The sequence below is a fragment of the Macrotis lagotis genome, chromosome X (genome assembly GCF_037893015.1).
Source record: "Macrotis lagotis isolate mMagLag1 chromosome X, bilby.v1.9.chrom.fasta, whole genome shotgun sequence".
Lineage (NCBI taxonomy): Eukaryota > Metazoa > Chordata > Mammalia > Peramelemorphia > Peramelidae > Macrotis > Macrotis lagotis.
The window spans coordinates 616,571,889-616,589,852 of record NC_133666.1 but is presented as its reverse complement, the minus strand read 5'-3'; the positions used below and the strand labels follow the sequence as shown (position 1 = coordinate 616,589,852).

Genomic DNA, 17,964 nt, shown 5'->3' with positions numbered 1-17,964 from the left:
TTATGCTTGTTCTAGTCTAGGTCCAATTCTCTTTATATTGTTTCACGCTAAAATATCAGCAGCTCCCATGGATACATTTGTCGTCTTTAGGAAAATGATTCCCTGACCTACACATCCAGGTCTAGTCTCTTCCCAAGCTCATCCTCATTGCCAATTGGCTGTTCCATGTTTCAAACCATACCTTCCATTGGATTCTCAAACTTAACATGTCTAAAATTATCTTTCTTTCCAAACTCTTCTCTTTACTTGACTTTCCTATTTTTGTTGAAGACTCTTCCATCCTCCTAATCATTCATGCTCAAAACCTCCCCACTATCCTCACTTTCTAACTCACATTCACCCAACATGTACAATTTGTTTCCAACTGATGTCATTTTTACCTCTATAACACTGAAATATTCCCAATTCTCTCCACTATTCTGGTATATGCTCTCATCATCCCACGTGTAGACTAGAGGATCTGCTTCCTGACTGATGTCCCAGATTCACATGTCAACTTATTCTAGTTTTCTCCCTAGCAGCTGCTAAATAGCCCTCCCTCAAGTACAGAGGATATGACCGTGTCAAGTTTCTATCCAAGAAAAACCAGTGGCTCCCTATTATCTCTTGAATTATAGATATAATACCTTTGTATTTTTCAAGCCCTTTTAACCTGACCTCTTCCTACTTTCCCAGTGTTTTTTTAGTCTTCATTCCTCTCTCTATGTATTCTGTAGTCCAGTTACACTGACCTCATCACTGTTCTTACCACATGATATTCCAGCTTATATTCCCTTGACTTTGAACGGACAGTCCCCCAGTCCTGGAAGGTTTCCTATCTACCTACTGGCTTCCTTCAAGACTCAGATCATATCCCACCTTCTGTAAGAGGCCATTCCTAGATTTCCCACACATACACACACACTGTAAAGTCTTCTCTCAAGATTATCTCCTGCTTTTGCTGTATATATCTTTTATGTACATAGTTGAGTTGTATGCATGTTGTTTCCTTCATTAGGTGAACTCTTTGAGAGCATGGACCAAACTTTTGCCTTCCTTTGTATTAGTATTATTATATTGTCATTATTATATTTGTATTATGTTTCTTTGTATTTTTAACAGGGTGTGGCTAAGTGGCACAGAGGATAGAGTGCCAAATCTGGACTCAGGAAGACTCATGTTCATGAATTCAAATCCAGTCTTAGATATTCACTAGTTGTGTGACATCGGGCAAGTCGCTTAACTCTGTTCTCCTCAGTTTCTTCATCTATTAAATGAGTTGGAGAAGGAAATGGTAAGAAAATCCTACATGGGATCACAGAGTCAGACATGACTGAAATGACTCAACAATATCAACAAAATGAGATATATTTAGTGGTAATAAATGCTTGTGAATAATGATTATGATCATTGTTAGGTTCTAAAGGCAATTTAAGAGGGAACTTGACAAAATAATAAGTCAGAGTTCAAATCATGAACTTTTTTCCTTAAAATCTGTGTAACCTTGCAGAAGTCACTTAACCATTTGAATTTCATTCCACAAAGTGAGGGCATTGAATTAGAAGATCTAGGAAGCATTTTCCCCATACTATCACTAAGATTTTGTGATCTATTCCAACTCTTATCAATTTAGAAAAAGGAAAATGGAGTTTCAGGGAGAAATGTCTTGTCCTAGCTGGTCAATGACAGAACCCAGATATCTTCCAGGCCATCACATCCACACATTTCAATTATTAATTTATAATGATGGATAATTAATAATATATAATATGTTAACAATTTATTAGCATAATGAAATAAAGATGAGCATTTTGTTAATGGTAATTTGCGAATGCTAACTTAGGAGGTGTTCAATCACTAGTAAGGAAGATTTTTTATATTAGCTTCTTTTCCTTTTTGCAGTTTTACTTTATACTTGCTACACCACTTTGTGTCTATACAAAAATTGAGGCCATTATCAAGGAAAGCATAAAAAAGAAACATAATTTTGTGAATGATTTTCCACAGCAGACCATATTTTTATATTCACATAACTGCCGATGATGCATAGGGTAATATAAAATCTCACTATATTTGTTGTTTATTGGTTTCAAGGAAAAATATGGCTCAACAGAGAAAAATGTGTCCAGAAGATTCATCCAAGACAGATTTCTTACATGCCTACATCAAAATCCCGTAGGAGCCCATGCCAGATGAAACCATAGAGATAGTTTCATTCATTGATCTATTAGACATCAACGAAAAGTGAGCTATTTAAAATAGGGAGATATTGGGAGACAGTGTGGTATATTGGGAGGAACACTGGACTTGGAGTGAAAAGATATGGAACTAAGTCCTGGTTCATCTACTTACTACTCATGTGACCAAAGGACATGTTACATAAAGCTGACTATATGCCTTCTAAAATGGGCATAGAGGCAGCCTGGCATGGTGGACAAGAGAATGGGCTTAGTATAGGCATCTTGGAGAGTCAAGTCATGTTATTGTCACATACTACTTGGGTGAGCATGTTTAGTCACATGATCTATCAGTACTCTGAGTCATTCTCTTAGACTGGAAATCATAGGCAATTTGTGAAACTGTAATGGTGGAGGGAATTTTCACATCAGAATTTTCTGCTTTGATATAATCATGGGTCTGAACCCCTATAAAAACGGAGATACTTATTTTGGTTTACTTCATTCACTAGCAAAGTGTTAATTATTTTTCTCTGCCATACTGATGATTAGTCCATCAAGAGACAGATCTGGATTAGCTGTGCTGTCATAACCCAATGTGCTGAAATATTATGGTGTCTCACATGCTGTGAGTTGCTATTAAGTCACCAGATATCTCATATTGGTGCTTTGCCCGATGTTATTGGTGTATCAAGGTGTCTCACTGAGAAAAAAAATCATACTCAAGGGTCAAGTACACCTGTAGCATCCAGACCATCACCTAAGGTCATTGCCCATCAAATCAGAACATGGGGTCAAATGGTTCTGATAAAGTCAGATGAGAAAGATGTCTTTGCACAACAGTCCCCTCACTATAATAAACACTATCATGTATATGATAACTTGGTCCTCTTCAATTATGAAAGATAAACATCATCCTCATTGATATAATTTTTGTTTGGGCAGCATAAGTGAGGCTCTTACAATTTGACCCCACATTATAATCTTTTGTTCACTCATTTTTCAGTTATGTCCAACTCTGTGTGATCCTATTTGGGGTTTTCTTGTTAAAGATACTGGAATCGATTGTCATTTCCTTCTCCAGTTTATTTTACAGCTAAGGAAACAGAGTACAAGTTTAAGTGACTTGTCCTAGGTCACAGAGTCTGAGGCTAGATTTGAACTCAGGAAGATAAGTCTTCCTGAATCCAGGCCTAATACGCTATCCATTGTGCTACCCACCTGCCTACATTATGATAAATCACCACAGTTGAAGTGGTCCTTAAGAAGAAATAGGAATTTGCATAAAAACAAAAGTACAGAGACAAAGGAAGATGGCCTAGACACATATCCATGAGGTAGATTTAGAGACTAAGAGAGGAATATAGATATAGGTGTAGACAACCTGAGTTTCAGGCCTATGTGGAGAGAGGCCTGTAGAATTTTTTGGTCTCTGTAGGGAACTACCTGCTCCTAGGGGCAGACATCAAATGGAGATGCAGAAGGATAGATTTCCTGAAAAGGGAGGATGAAAAGATTTGCGCATCAGAGAGAAAATGGAGAGTAGCCACAGACTTTCAGTCTTACCTCTAAAGAGAAGCCTTCAGAGCGCACACCATCTGACGGGGTCCATGGGGAAAAGAAATTGGCACAGGAGGGAATTGCCTATACTGGAGGGCAACCTAGACTGATCCATCTACTGGTGTCATTAGCCTTGTGGATTATGTGGATTGTGATCAGTGAGAAAACAGGATCCAATAGCAGGGAAGACTGTGTGATGCTCTTCAAAAAAAAAAAAAAAAAAGAAAAGGCTTTCCCCCCTCATTCATAAGAGGTTCAAGTACATACAAGCAGTTCTTTATTTTTGTAGGGTCAAACAACCCATTCTTTATGCAACAAGATCTTGTTAGCCTGAATGCTAAAGAGAACTTTTCAGGGAGCTATTAGTCAGACCTGAAGCAAATTGTGCTATTCTCAGAGGATACCCTGAGCAGGGTTAAAAATGAGGCAAAGAAATCACAATTGAGTTGTTTCCAAGGTGATCTTGGTCTGAAATGACAGGGGTTAGGTTCCCACTGATGCATCAATTGCCTCAATATTTCTTCATTGATATTTCAAATTATGGAAGCCAACAGATTCTGGAAAAATACAATTACAAATAACCCAAAGGATGATGGAAAGATGCATGAAGGAGAAAGTTTCAACATACTACTGATGATTGCTCACAACCAATAAGCAACATAAAATATATTATCCAGGAAATATAAGACTAGGAAAAAAATCATATAGGCTAGTCATGTGATAAAGCATGAAATAGGGACAAGATAGTCTGAGTGAAATATTCCTATGCTCATGAATCTAAAATATCAAGAATGCTGCCATCATATTTGATAGATCTCCCGTGGATAATTTCTTGGCAAATATGGACAATAATTGCAAGTGGAGAGAAAGCTTGAAGGTGCTGCAGGTTGCATTGGCAGAGAGAATACTGACATAATGAATCCCTATCAAAAAATAAGAACATTTACAATTTACAAAGTACTCCTTTCACGATCACTCTGTGGCATAAGTAAGACAAGGATTATTATCTTTTTTTTTTAACAAATGAAGGAACTGAAGCTTGATCACTAAACTTATAAAATAGAATAACTTACAATTGAATATTCTTATTACAAAAATTTTATGTAATTTAATCTTTATAACAATCTTATGATAGTTGGTATTCATCTACATACTAGGATTGGTTGAAGAAACTAGAGATAGTTTGTTGAGAGACAAATAGAGACACATGATCAATTTCTTCCAATATAATAATATTCTTCCAATATAATAAAAGCAGTCATGGAAAGGAGCTATGCAGTTCCAGAGGACAGAACAAAAGCCAAATAAGTGTAAGTGATGGGGAGGCTGATCTCAGATAGTACATAAGGAAACTACAGTCAGAGCCATCTCAAAATGGAAGAGATTCTTTTCTACCATTGTAAATATTCTCTTGTGGAGTTTGAATGACCACTTGTCAAACATAGCATAGGGTGCATTTCTGCATGGAGGAGAACGTTAACTTTGATTAGCTTGACCAAGCTCTCTGCAAATTTCCATTTCTATGTTTCTAAAATAGAGAAGAAAGATAAGAATGAGTTTAGGAGAAAGAAGGACTAAGAGATATGGTGAGTCTTTGTTCAGCTACTAATTAGCTGTGTGACATTGGGTACATTTCTTAGCCTCTTGTAGCTTGGTTTCCACAGTTCTAAAACGTGGCTAAATAATTCCTTTAGTGCTTGTCTGACAAGGCCATTGTGATACTCAAATGAGATAATAGATATGAAAGTACTTTGAAATCTGTAAGGCAATATACACAGCTGAAGAATTACACTTCAGTGTTTTTGTGATTTCACTGCTGGGCGCCCACTCTGTGCCAGTGTTCTGATCTCAAACCATCACTGCTTTCTCATTCTGTACAATTCTTATCTGAGTTGTCCCCTGAGCACTTCAGAGAGGATGCCCTGGAAACTCTTCTCTCATCTCTGCCCTCTGCACTTTTCTTGTAAAGCAATTTTCTGACCTTCATCTTCCTCTCTATTCCTTCAATCAATTTTCCTTTCCATGATGATACTCACAGATCTCACAGTAGGATAGGGGCAGTATGGGGCCAACTCCTTCTCTTCTTCCCCTTCTTCTTCCTCCAAGCTGCCTGCTTTACTCACTTCTTAAGCCCTTTGTAACCAGGGATGCAAAGGAAAAGGTGCTGTGACCGTTTGACTTTGCAATCTTGGCCCACCCAGCTGAGCTCTGGTACAGGACTAGTGTGTTATGCTTTATGGTGTGGATGCGGGGGAAATGCTTCAGAATGAAAGTACAACATTGACTCAGTGTGCAAGGTACACTGACTGAGGGCAGATGGAGACTCAATTTCTAGTGAGGCTGGTTTCCTAGTATATTTGAACATAGTACAGTTAAGGATATTTGATCCATTTGGAAATGCCACTCTCCCCCCTCATGACTGCCTTTATCTCGGACCAAAGCAACTTAGATTTGTTAAGAGTTTGAGATTTTTGAGGACAAAGATTATTCCATGGTTTTCCTCTTTTTCCCCCCTCCTCTTCCTTCCCTTCCTTGTTCTCCTATTCCTTAACTCACTGCCCCCTGTTGATCTTCCCCTCCCCATTCTTTCTCTTTTTTTCTTTCCTCTCTCTCATTCTTTCTCCCTCCCTCCCATCTTTTCCTTCCTGCTTTTTTTTCCTTCCTTCTTCTTCCTTTCTTTCTTTCTCTCTTCCCTCTCTTCTTTCTGCACTCCCATTCTCTCTTTCTTCATTTTCTCTTTTTCTCCCATCTTCTTTTCCTTTTCTTTCTCTCCCTCCCTTTCTTTCATTCTTTCTCCCTAGCACCTTACACAATGACTTGTACAACTTAGGAGCTTAGTACATATTTTTAAATTGAATTGATTGTGTTTCAGTATGATGAAATGGGGAAACAACAACAACAAAACATGGGACAGGGAAATTCTTGAAAGACCAGATGCTCCAAATGCCTTGTATTATTTCAGTTTCTCAATCTGTCCAAAAGGGGACTGGGATCAGTAAACTCCAAGGTCTCTTTCAACTTTGGTTCTCATATCCTTATGCTTTTTGAGTGTATGCTTATCTAGAGCAAGGGTTTCATGACCTTGTGGCATGGATAAAGGGACAAGTTGTCTGCCCAAGGATCTAGGGCATCATGATAAGGATGAAAGAAAAAGATTTGACTACCTTTCAACCTCTCTCTCTCTCTCTCTCTCTCTCTCTCTCTCTCTCTCTCTCTCCAAACCCTGATGGGTCCTAGAAATGGATAGAAAGCATGGATAGATGAATCCATCCTGTGGTCTAAGGTTATTATCTCAGCTGTGGTTGCTATAGAGACCATAGGGAACCAGTTTCTCTTTCTCCCCACCTTAGGAAGTGAATTCTCTCTGTCTTCCTCCTTGGGAGGGATTTCACAATAGAGGAAATATGTTTCCAAGAGTGGATTAACAGAGGGTGTCTTCTCTATGTGAAATCCAGTATTTGAAGTCCATGGGAGGAATGAGGTTTTGATGAACTTGATCCTCAAAGGGAATTTGGAAGCTGGGCTGTTTTGGGGTGGGTGAGGGATCTCAGCAAGATGTTATGATATACTCTTGTTGGTGTGTTAAGACAGAAGGGGAGAGAGAGGATGTCATTTAAGGTCTGGAGGTGGTTTAGAGAGAAGACAAGCATTTAAATAAGAACTTGGCTGCAGAGTACTTTGAAGTTGTATCCCTCAAAAGGATGGCATCTCACTCTGCATAGAGAATGATCCTGACAGGGTTCAATCCTTGAGAAAATCCTTGAACCCAGGCACCCTTTTCCCAACTCTCCTTCCACCCCCTGACAAATAGAAAATCTTCTTGACATGTTCCCTTATATTCTTGGGTCAAGGCCTGGCCTCTTTCAGAGTGAGGAGGGGTCCCTTAAGTTTCAGAGCTTCATGCAATCCAGTAAATTGAAACTGGCTATATCCCAGCATGGGGTAAAAAAGATTCTCATAAATCTTGAGAATTGTAACTCTAACAGAGAGAATATACCTAGCCAGAAATGATGGACATTCATGACCTATCCATGAGACTGTTATCTAATGGGATGTAACTGGCTTTAACCCCACTTGGGAGAAAGACTCTAATAACTCCCAGGGATTTTGACTCTATTTGATAGAATATACTGAACTAGAAGGGACAGCCACTCAGAATATTCTATGACTTAGATAGAAGGATCTAAAAAAACACTACCTCCTTAAAAAGGGGGACAGGAAAGAGACTGGAGGAGGGAGGGGATTGAATGGGGTAAATCTCATTACACTAAGAGGTACAAAAAATCCTATGGTAATAGAGGGGAAGAAGGGAGCAGAGGAGAAACACCTGAATCTTCTTCTCATCAGACTTGGCTTAAAGTCAACCTACACATACTCAGTTAACTTATAAAACATCTAATCTTTCAAGTATTAAAAGGGGAAAAGGGGAGAGGGGACGGAGAAAGGGAAAAAGGAGAAATAACAAAAGGAAGGGAAGGGAAAAGGGAAAAAGGGAAGGGAGAAAGAAAGGGGAGGGTGTGATATAGGAAGACAAACACACTGAAGGGGGTGGTATTCAGAAACAAAATACTGGGGAATATGGATAAGGGGGGGAAAGGGGGGGAAATACAAACAGAGGGATGATAGCACAGAGGGCAATAAAGAATTAGTAATCATAACCTTGAATGTGAATGGGATGAACTCTCCCTTAAAACATAAGCAAATAGCAGAGTGGATAAAAAACCAGAATCCTACAATATGCTGCTTACAAGAAACTCATTTGAAGCAGAGAGATACATATAGAGTAAAGGTAAAAGGTTGGAGCAAAATATATTTTGCTTCAGCTGAAGTAAAAAAAAGCAGGGGTAGCAATCCTTATCTCAGACAAAGCAGCAGCAAAAATAGATAGCATTAAAAGAGATAAGGAAGGAAACTTTATCCTCCTAAAAGGTACCATAGACAATAAAGTCATTTCAATATTGAATATATATACACCCAGTGGGACAGCACCCAAATTCTTAGAGGAGAAGCTGAAAATACTACAGGAAGACATAGACAGCAAAACTCTATTAGTGGGAGACCTCAACCTCCCACTATCAGATCTAGATAAATCGAATCATAAAATAAACAAGAAAGAAGTTAAGGAGGTAAATAGATTGTGAGAAAAATTAGATATGGTAAATGTATGGAGGAAACTGAATGGGGATAGAAAGGAATATACCTTTTTCTCTGCAGTACATGGAACTTATACAAAAATTGACCCTGTACTAGGACATAAAAACCTAATGATCAACTGCAGAAAGGCAGAAATAGTGAATACATCTTTCTCAGATCACAATGCAATAAAAGTCATATGCAATACTGGGCCAAGGAGATATAGACCCAGAACAAATTGGAAACTGAATAACTTCATTTTAAAAAATGAGTGGACCAAAAAACAAATTATAGAAAGAATTAACTATTCTACCCTAGTAATGAAACAACATACCAAAACCTATGGGATTCATTTCAAGTGACTCTCAGGGGATATATTATAGTCCTAAATGCTTACATGAATAAATTGGAGAAAGAGGAAATCAATGAACTAAACATGCAACTAAAAAAATTAGAGAAAGAACAAATCAAAAATCCCCAATTAAATACCAAATTAGAAATTCTAAAAATTAAAGGAGAAATTAATAAAATCGAAAGCAAAAAAACTATTGAATTAATAAAACCAAAAGTTGGTATTATGAAAAAAACAATAAAATTGATAAACCTCTGGTCAATTTGATTAAAAAAAAGAAAGAAGAAAACCAAATTGCTAGTGTCATAGATGAAAAAGCTGAACTCACCACCAATGAGGAGGAAATTAAAGTAATAATTTGAAATTATTTTGCCCAACTCTATGCCAATAAATTTGATAATTTAAGTGAAATGGATGAATATTTACAAAAATATAAGTTGCCCAGGTTAAATGAAGAAGAGATTAAATACCTAAACAACCCTATCTCAGAAAAAGAAATTCAACAAGCCATTATTGAACTCCCTAAAAAAAAATCTCCAGGGCCTGATGGATTCACAAGTGAATTCTACCAAACATTTAAGGAACAATTGGTTCCAATCCTATATAAACTCTTTTGAAAAATAGCGAAAGATGAAACTCTGCCTAACTCTTTCTATGAAACCAATATGGTACTGTTACCTAAACCAGGAAGAGTTAAAACAGAGAAAGAAAATTATAGACCTATCTCCCTGATGAATATAGATGCAAAAATCCTAAATAAAATCTTAGCAAAATGATTACAACAAGTCATCACTAGTATAATACATTATGATCAAGTAGGATTTATTCCAGGAATGCAGGGTTGGTTCAATATTAGGAAAACTGTTAGTATACTCAATTATATCAATAACAAACCTATCAGAAATCATATGATCATATCAATAGATGCTGAAAAAGCTTTTGACAAAATACAGCATCCGTTCCTATTAAAAGCACTAGAGAGTGTAGGAATAAATGGACTGTTTCTTAAAATAATTAGCAGTATCTATCTGAAACCATCAACAAGCATTATATTCAATTGGGAGAGGCTAGAGGCATTCCCAATAAGATCAGGGGTGAAACAAGGGTGCCCATTATCACCACTACTATTCAATATGGTATTAGAAATGTTAGCATCAGCAATTAGAGAAGAAAAAGAAATGGAAGGAATTAGATTTGGGAAGGAAGAGACAAAACTCTCACTCTTTGCAGATGACATGATGGTCTACCTAGAGAATCCCAAGAAATCATCCAAAAAAGTACTGGAAACAATTAGCAATTTTAGCAAAGTTGCAGGTTATAAAATAAACCCTCATAAATCCTCAACTTTTCTATATATGTCTAGCAAGAAACAGCAGGAAGAGCTAGAAAGAGAAATTCCATTCAAAGTAACCTCAGACAGTATAAAATATTTGGAGTCTATTTGCCAAGACAGACTCAGAATCTTTTTGAAAACAATTATAAAACACTTCTCACACAAATTAAATCAGATTTAAATAACCAGGCAAATATCAACTGCTCATGGATAGGTAGAGCTAATATAATAAAAATGACAATTCTACCAAAACTAAACTATCTGTTTAGTGCCCTACCAATCAAAATTCCAAAAAATTACTTTAATGAGTTAGAAAAAATTGTAAGTAAATTCATATGAAGAAATAAAAAGTCAAGAATTGCCAGGAGCTTAATGAAAACGCAAAAGAAGATGGCTTAGCCCTACCTGATCTAAAATTATATTATAAAGCATCAGTCATCAAAACTGTTTGGTATTGGCTAAGAAATAAAGTGGACCAGTGGAATAGACTAGGTGTAAAAGCAGGAGATGATTATAGTAATCTGCTGTTTGATAAACCCAAAGAGTCTTGCCACTGGGATAAAAACTCCCTCTTTGATAAAAATTGCTGGGATAATTGGAAATTAGTATGGAAGAAACTTAGATTAGACCAACGCCTCACACCCTTTACTAAGATAAGATCCAAATGGTTACAGGACATCGACATAAAAAACAATACTATAAGCAAATTAGAAAATCAAGGATTAGTCTACCTGTCAGATCTATGGAAAGGGGAGCAGTTTATGACTAAGGAAGAGTTGGAGAACATCACCAAAAACCAATTAGATGATTTCCATTACATTAAATTAAAAAGCTTTTGCACAGATAAAACCAATGTAACCAAGATCAAAAGAAATGTAGTAAATTGGGAAACAATCTTTACAACTAATGATTCCGACAAAGGACTCATTTCTAAAATATACAGAGAACTGAGTCATATTTTTAAAACAAAAAGCCATTCCCCAACTGACAAATGGTCAAAGGATATGCAAAGGCAATTTACAGATGAGGAGATCAAAGCAATCCATTAGCCATATAAAAAATGCTCTAAATCATTAATTATTAGAGAAATGCAAATTAAAGCTTCTCTGAGGTGCCACCTCACACCTCTCAGATTGGCCAATATGACCAGGAAGGATAATGATCATTGTTGGAAGGGTTGTGGGAAATCTGGGACACTATTACATTGTTGGTGGAGCTGTGAACTCATCCAACCCTTCTGGAGAGCTATTTGGAACTATGCCCAAAGGGCAACAAAAATGTGCATACCCTTTGATCCAGCAATACCACTACTGGGTCTATACCCTGAAGAGATGATCAAAAAGGGTAAAAACATTACTTGTACAAAAAATATTTGTAGCAGCCTTGTTTGTGGTGGCAAAGAATTGGAAATCAAGTAAATGTCCTTCGATTGGGGAATGGCTTAGCAAACTGTGGTATATGTATGTAATGGAACACTATTGTTCTATTAGAAACCAGGAGGGATGGGATTTCAGGGAAGCTTGGAGGGATTTGCATGAACTGATGCTGAGTGAGATGAGCAGAACCAGAAAAACACTGTACACCCTAATGGCAACATGGGAGTGATGTTCAACCTTAAAGGACTTGCTCATTCCATCAGTGCAACAATCGGGAACAATTTTGGGCTGTCTGCAAAGAAGAGTGCCATCTGTATTCAGATAAGGAGCTGTGGAGTTTGAACAAAGTGCAAGGACTATTCCCTTTCATTTAGAAAAAAACAGATATCTTATTGTCTGATCTTGTTACCTCTTAGACTTCTCTTCTTTAAGGATATGATTTCTCTCTCATCACACCCAATTTGGATCAAGGTACAACATGGAAACAAAGTAAAGACTGACAGAGTGCTTTCCGTGGGGGTGGGGTGGGGGGAGGGAAGCAAGATTGGGGGGAAAATTGTAAAACTCAAATAATATCTTTAATAAAAATAAATTTAAAAAAAGTTTCAGAGCCTCTCCATTTTGAGAAGAGTCAAGAGGAAAGAGGCGCCTTGCTAGAATGGGAAAGGCTGGCAGGAAATGCTTCTAAATCCTCCTTAAGATTAAAGTCAGTCTCTAAATTCAGGCTATGACACTGGACCCACCATCTTGAGTAGTAAGCAGGTGTGACCATTTTCTGGCTCACCTGGATCTTTGTCTGCCCGTGGACAGCATGAGGAGCAGCCAACTGGTGGTCTCTGTCTGAGTCCCTGCTGCCTCTGCTTAGGTGACGGGTGTCCTATGGGTCTGAGAGCACCAAAGACTCTCCCATCCTTATGTGGGACCCTGACTCAGAAAGCTAGGCAAGGCCTGGAAATAGGTTGGGGCCTTCTTGAAAAGTCCCCTACCCTCAGCCAAAAGCTTGTAGGAAAGAGTTCCCTCAGAGACATTTTGTCCCTTTAAGGCATGAGTTTCCCCTGTCTCTTGGCAGAGGGGGTCCAGAGAGTAGGGGATTCCCTCAGATCTACTAACTGGACCTGCCCCTTGTGAAGAGAGAGAAAATCCCCTTCCTAGTCTCAGGAACCTGTGGAGACCTAAGGGGAAAATCTTCCTAGATTTGGGGAGAGAATATTTCTGAGGGTTCAACCAGAAGCTCATGGAGGTCCATCTCTTTTGGGAAATTCTTTCACGATCTAAATTTTCCTTACAGGTCTCAGGATAAATTTTCCTCAGGGCCTAAATTTACCTTAGGGCAAATTCTTCTCAGAGTCTAAACTCTCAAAAATTCCCCTCCCCCCAGTCTAAACTCTCCTCAGAGTCTAAACTCTGCTCAGAATAAATTTTCCTTAGAGTCTAAATCCTCCTTAGAATAAATTCTCCTCAAGGACTAAATTCTCAGAAACTTTTCCTTAAAATCTAAATTCACCTCGGAGTAAATTGTAAATTTTCCTCAGAGCCTAAACTCTCTTAAGGTAAATTTTTTTCAGAGTCTAAATTCTCCTGAAAATAATTTTTCCCCACTCTAAATTCTTCTCAGATACTCATTTTTTTTTTTTTTTTAGTTTTTGCAAGGCAATGGGGTCAAGTGGCTTGCCCAAGGCCACACAACTAGGTAATTATTAAGTGTCTGAGGCCAGATTTGAACTCAGGTACTCCTGACTCTAGGGCCGGTGCTCTATCCACTGTACCACCAAGCTGCCCAGCAGAGACTTATTTTCAAAAATTCCCCTCCCCTCCAGTCTAAACTCTTCTCAGAATAAATATTTTTTAGAATCTAAATTCTCAGAATAAATTCTCCTCAGGGTCTAAATTCTCAGAAATTCCCCCACCCATCCACCCAGTTTAAACTCTCCTCAGAGTAAGTTTTCCTCTGAGTCTAACTTCACTTCAGCATAAATATTCCTCAGAGTCTAAACTTTCCTCAGTATCTAAATTTTCCTCAGAGTTTAAATTCTCAGAAATTTTCCACAGTCTAAATTCTCCTTAGAATAAATTTTCCTCAGAGTCCAGATTCACTTCAGAATAAATTCTCCTCAGAATCTAAATTCTCAGAAATTCTCCTCAGAGTTTAAACTCTGCTCAGAATAACTTTTCCTTAGAGTCTAAATCCTCCTCAGAATAAATTCTCCTCAAGGTCTAAGTTCTCAGAAGTTTTCCTCAGAATCTAAATTCACTTTCAGAGTAAATTGTAAATTTTCCTCAGAGCCTAAATTCTCTTCAGGCTCAATTTTCTGCAGAGTCTAAATTCTCCTGAAAATAATTTTTCCCAGTCTAAATTCTTCTCAGAGACAATTCCCCTCCCCTCCAGTCTAAACTTCTCAGAGTCTAAACTCTGCTCAGAATAAATATTCCTTAGAGTCTAAATTCTCCTCAGGGTCTAAATCCTCAGAAACTTTCCTTAAAATCTAAATTTTCGTGCCGCGGGATGGGGGGCTTCGCTCCGGAGCTGCTGCGCGAGCCCCGGCAATGGGCCGGACAGCACCTTCCATTCCATCCGAGGCTCCCCAGCTACACTCTCTCCTGACCCATCCCTGGTGAGGTGGTGGCGAGGCGGTGGCAAGGCCAGGCGCCACCATGAACGAGGTGTCTGTCGTCAAAGAAGGCTGGCTCCACCTAGAGACCTCGTTGCTTTCTGTTGAAAAGCGATGGTTCATCCATTGGATACAAAAAGAGGCCAGAGGACCCTGACCAGAGTTTGCCCCCTTTAAATAACTTTTCTGTAGCAGAATGCCAGCTGATGAAGACAGAGCGACCTCGGCCCAACACTTTTGTCATCCGCTGCTTGCAGTGGACAACAGCTATCGAAAGGATTCTCCAGATGAGAGGGAGGAGTGGATGAGGGCTCTCCAGATGGTGGCCAACAGCCTGAAGGATCAGGAGCCTATGGAAGGCTCAGACTACAAATGTGGCTCCCCCCAAGTGACTCTTCAGTGGCTATCAGCAAAACCCGGACGAAGGCGACCATGAACGACTTTGACTATCTCAAGCTCCTGGGCAAGGGCACCTTTGGCAAAGTCATCTTGGTGCGGGAGAAGGCCACAGGGCGCTATTATGCCATGAAGATCCTGAAGAAGGAGGTCATCATTGCCAAGGATGAAGTCGCCCACACCGTCACCGAGAGTTGAGTCCTGCAGAATACCGGGCACCCATTTCTCACAGCACTAAAGTATGCCTTTCAGACGAATGACCGCCTATGTTTCGTGATGGAATATGCCAATGGTGGGGAGCTGTTCTTCCACCTGTCGAGAGAGCGTGTCTTCACGGAGGACAGGGCACGCTTCTATGGGGCTGAGATCGTCTCTGCCTTGGAGTACCTGCACTCCAGGGATGTAGTCTACCGAGACATCAAGCTGGAGAAATTCATGCTGGACAAAGACGGGCACATCAAGATCACAGACTTTGGCCTCTGCAAGGAGGGCATCACAGATGGAGCCACCATGAAGACCTTTTGTGGCACCCCAGAGTACCTGGCCCCTGAGGTGCTGGAGGACGACTACGGGTGGGCTGTGGACTGGTAGGGGCTGGGTGTGGTGATGTATGAGATGGCGTGCGGCCGGCTGCCCTTCTACAACCAGGACCATGAACGCCTCTTGGAGTTGATCCTCATGGAGGAGATTTGTTCCCCCCACACACACTGAGCCCTGAGGCCAAATCTTTGCTGGCTGGGCTCCTGAAAAAGGACCCCAAACAGAGTCTGGGTGGAGGTCCCCGGGATGCCAAGGAGGTCATGGAGCATCGCTTCTTCTCGGCCATCAACTGGCAGGATGTCTTGCAGAAGAAGCTCCCGCCCCCATTTAAGCCCCAGGTCACATCGGAGGTTGACACGAGGTACTTTGATGATGAGTTCAGGGCGCAGTCCATCACTATCACCCCCCCCCCCCCCCAGACGATATGACAGCATGGGCTTTCTTGAGCCTGACCAGCTCACCCACTTCCCACAGTTCTCTTATTTGGCCAGCATCCGGGAATGACTTGACCTCTTGAGCAGAGCCCATGGAGGATGGACGGGTGGCTGCCCAGGCCACTGGCTGCCTCCCTTCTGGGTCCCATCCCCCCTTACCCACACATGCTTTTTTTCTCCTCAACCCTGCCTCTGAAGGATCTGGCCCTTCCTTCAGCCCTCCAGGCCTGGTGGTCACTTGCTAGACTTTCCCCGACCATGGCCCTGCGACCCTGGGGAGCTCTGGCCACAAGCCCCCAAAGTACTTGGGACTTGATGAAATCCAGCTTGCTGCTGGCTTCAGGGTCTGGACAACTCACATCCCTGGCAGTCCTTTGCCCTGCCCAGGAGACTGGCAGGCTCCACAGCTCCTGTGGTGGATGTGGTTGGCCTTGGCCCTTTCTCTTCCTGGGACCGAGGAGGTTTTGGTCAGTGCTCAGAGGGAACTTTGGAGCCACTGTCCAGGCCTACAGACAGCCTTGGTGCTTTATTCCTGACTGAGTCAGCTGGCAGCCCCTCTTCTCCAGCCTCGATCCCCAGCCTGGCTCTGCCCTAGACCTTGAGTGTGTGTCAGGAGGCTACCCTGCCATGGGCAGGCAGCTTCTCAAGCAATAATGTCTCGTACCCAACCAGCCTTAAAAAAGCCAATGCCCCCAGAGCCGGGGTGCCTGCCTCTTGGCCCAAGCCAACTCTGATCTGGCTCTCTGTGTTGCCTCCCTTTGGCCTTCTGGCATCTCAGGAGCTTCCTGAGGTAGCAGAAGGGTAGGGCTGGAGGGGCTTCCCATCCCCTCCTCAGTGGATGAGCTTGGGGTGAAGCCAGAGCTAGGGTGGGGCCAGCTGTAGGCATCTCAGGCTGGCCAGAATGGAAGCAGGCTGCTTAGGAGATGAAAACTATGCGGGCAAGAAATGGATGAGCTTGGGGGACCCTAGAGTAATAGGCAGTGGCTTCCTTTTTGGGACAGGGAAGTGTGCAGACTTGCCATGCATCCAGGGAAGTGGGGGTTACTGCTTTTGTCCCCCTGGCCCTTCCTTCTTCCTAGACACAGCCTCCGGTCCACCCTGGCATGTGACCACTCCACTGGGAACTTGGGATCCTCTCTCCCAGTGCCCTATCTGGATATCATGACAGCCTCCCCAGGGGAAAAGGTCAAGGCCAGAGAACATCAGGGATTGGGGGGTGGGGGTGGTGATGAAGGTTTTGGTACAGGCTGTCCAATCTCCTCTCCTTACCTCCCTTCATATTAGCCTGATTTTCTCCTCTCAGTCTCTTCATCTCTTCCTCCTGGGCCTGGTATGTGGGCTTGGGCATCTTATGGTCCTGTTGGTTCCAGGCCTCTGTCCCCATTCCTCAGCCTCCCTCAAAGCTGCTGGCTGGGCCAGAGCTTCAGATGACTGGGATGACCCAGGGCTGGCCTCCTGGGTCTTCTTCCCTAAGCCTTCACTGAAGGCTTTGGGGCACAGCTGTAATAGGAGACTGGGCCCAGAAGCTTTTTTTGTGCACGGTGACTGCACCTCAAGTCCAGATCCAAGGTTAGAAAAGCCAAGTCAGGAGGACCTTTGGAACTGGGCCCCTGCTTTGGATTAGGTTTGGGGGCATGTTCACCATCCCCCCCCACATCCCCAAGGACTAGGTTGGGGGGGTTCAGAACTGTTACAGATTCTTTAACGCAACAGTATTCATTTCCCCAGCTCCCTGTGGGAAGGGGCAATGGGGGTATTAGGTCAAAGTTCTTGGTTCAGTGCTCTCCTCTGACTGGGGTGTGTATGGACAGGGCATCTGCTCATGGGGCCGGAGTTAACCCCATTTCTCTTTCTGTATATCTCCTGAGGCCTGTTGCCCATGGGCTACCAGAAGAACCTTAAGATGAGACAGGGCAGGGGACACACTTACAGTAGAGCCCCTTAGCAACCCTGCCTGAGCTCAGCCCCAGAGTTTCAAGGGGCTTGGCCCTTTGCTGCCTCCAGATGTTTCCTTTTGCTTACAACAAACAGATTGATCCAGGTTGGGGGGATGTTGCAATCTCCCCCCCAAACCC

At 41.4% G+C, this 17,964-nt stretch overlaps 1 pseudogene; it reads left to right on the top strand.

Moving 5' to 3' along the window:
- Window positions 1-14,562: 14,562 nt before the first annotated feature.
- Window positions 14,563-15,959, top strand: LOC141496849 (RAC-beta serine/threonine-protein kinase pseudogene; annotated as a pseudogene).
- Window positions 15,960-17,964: the final 2,005 nt, after the last annotated feature.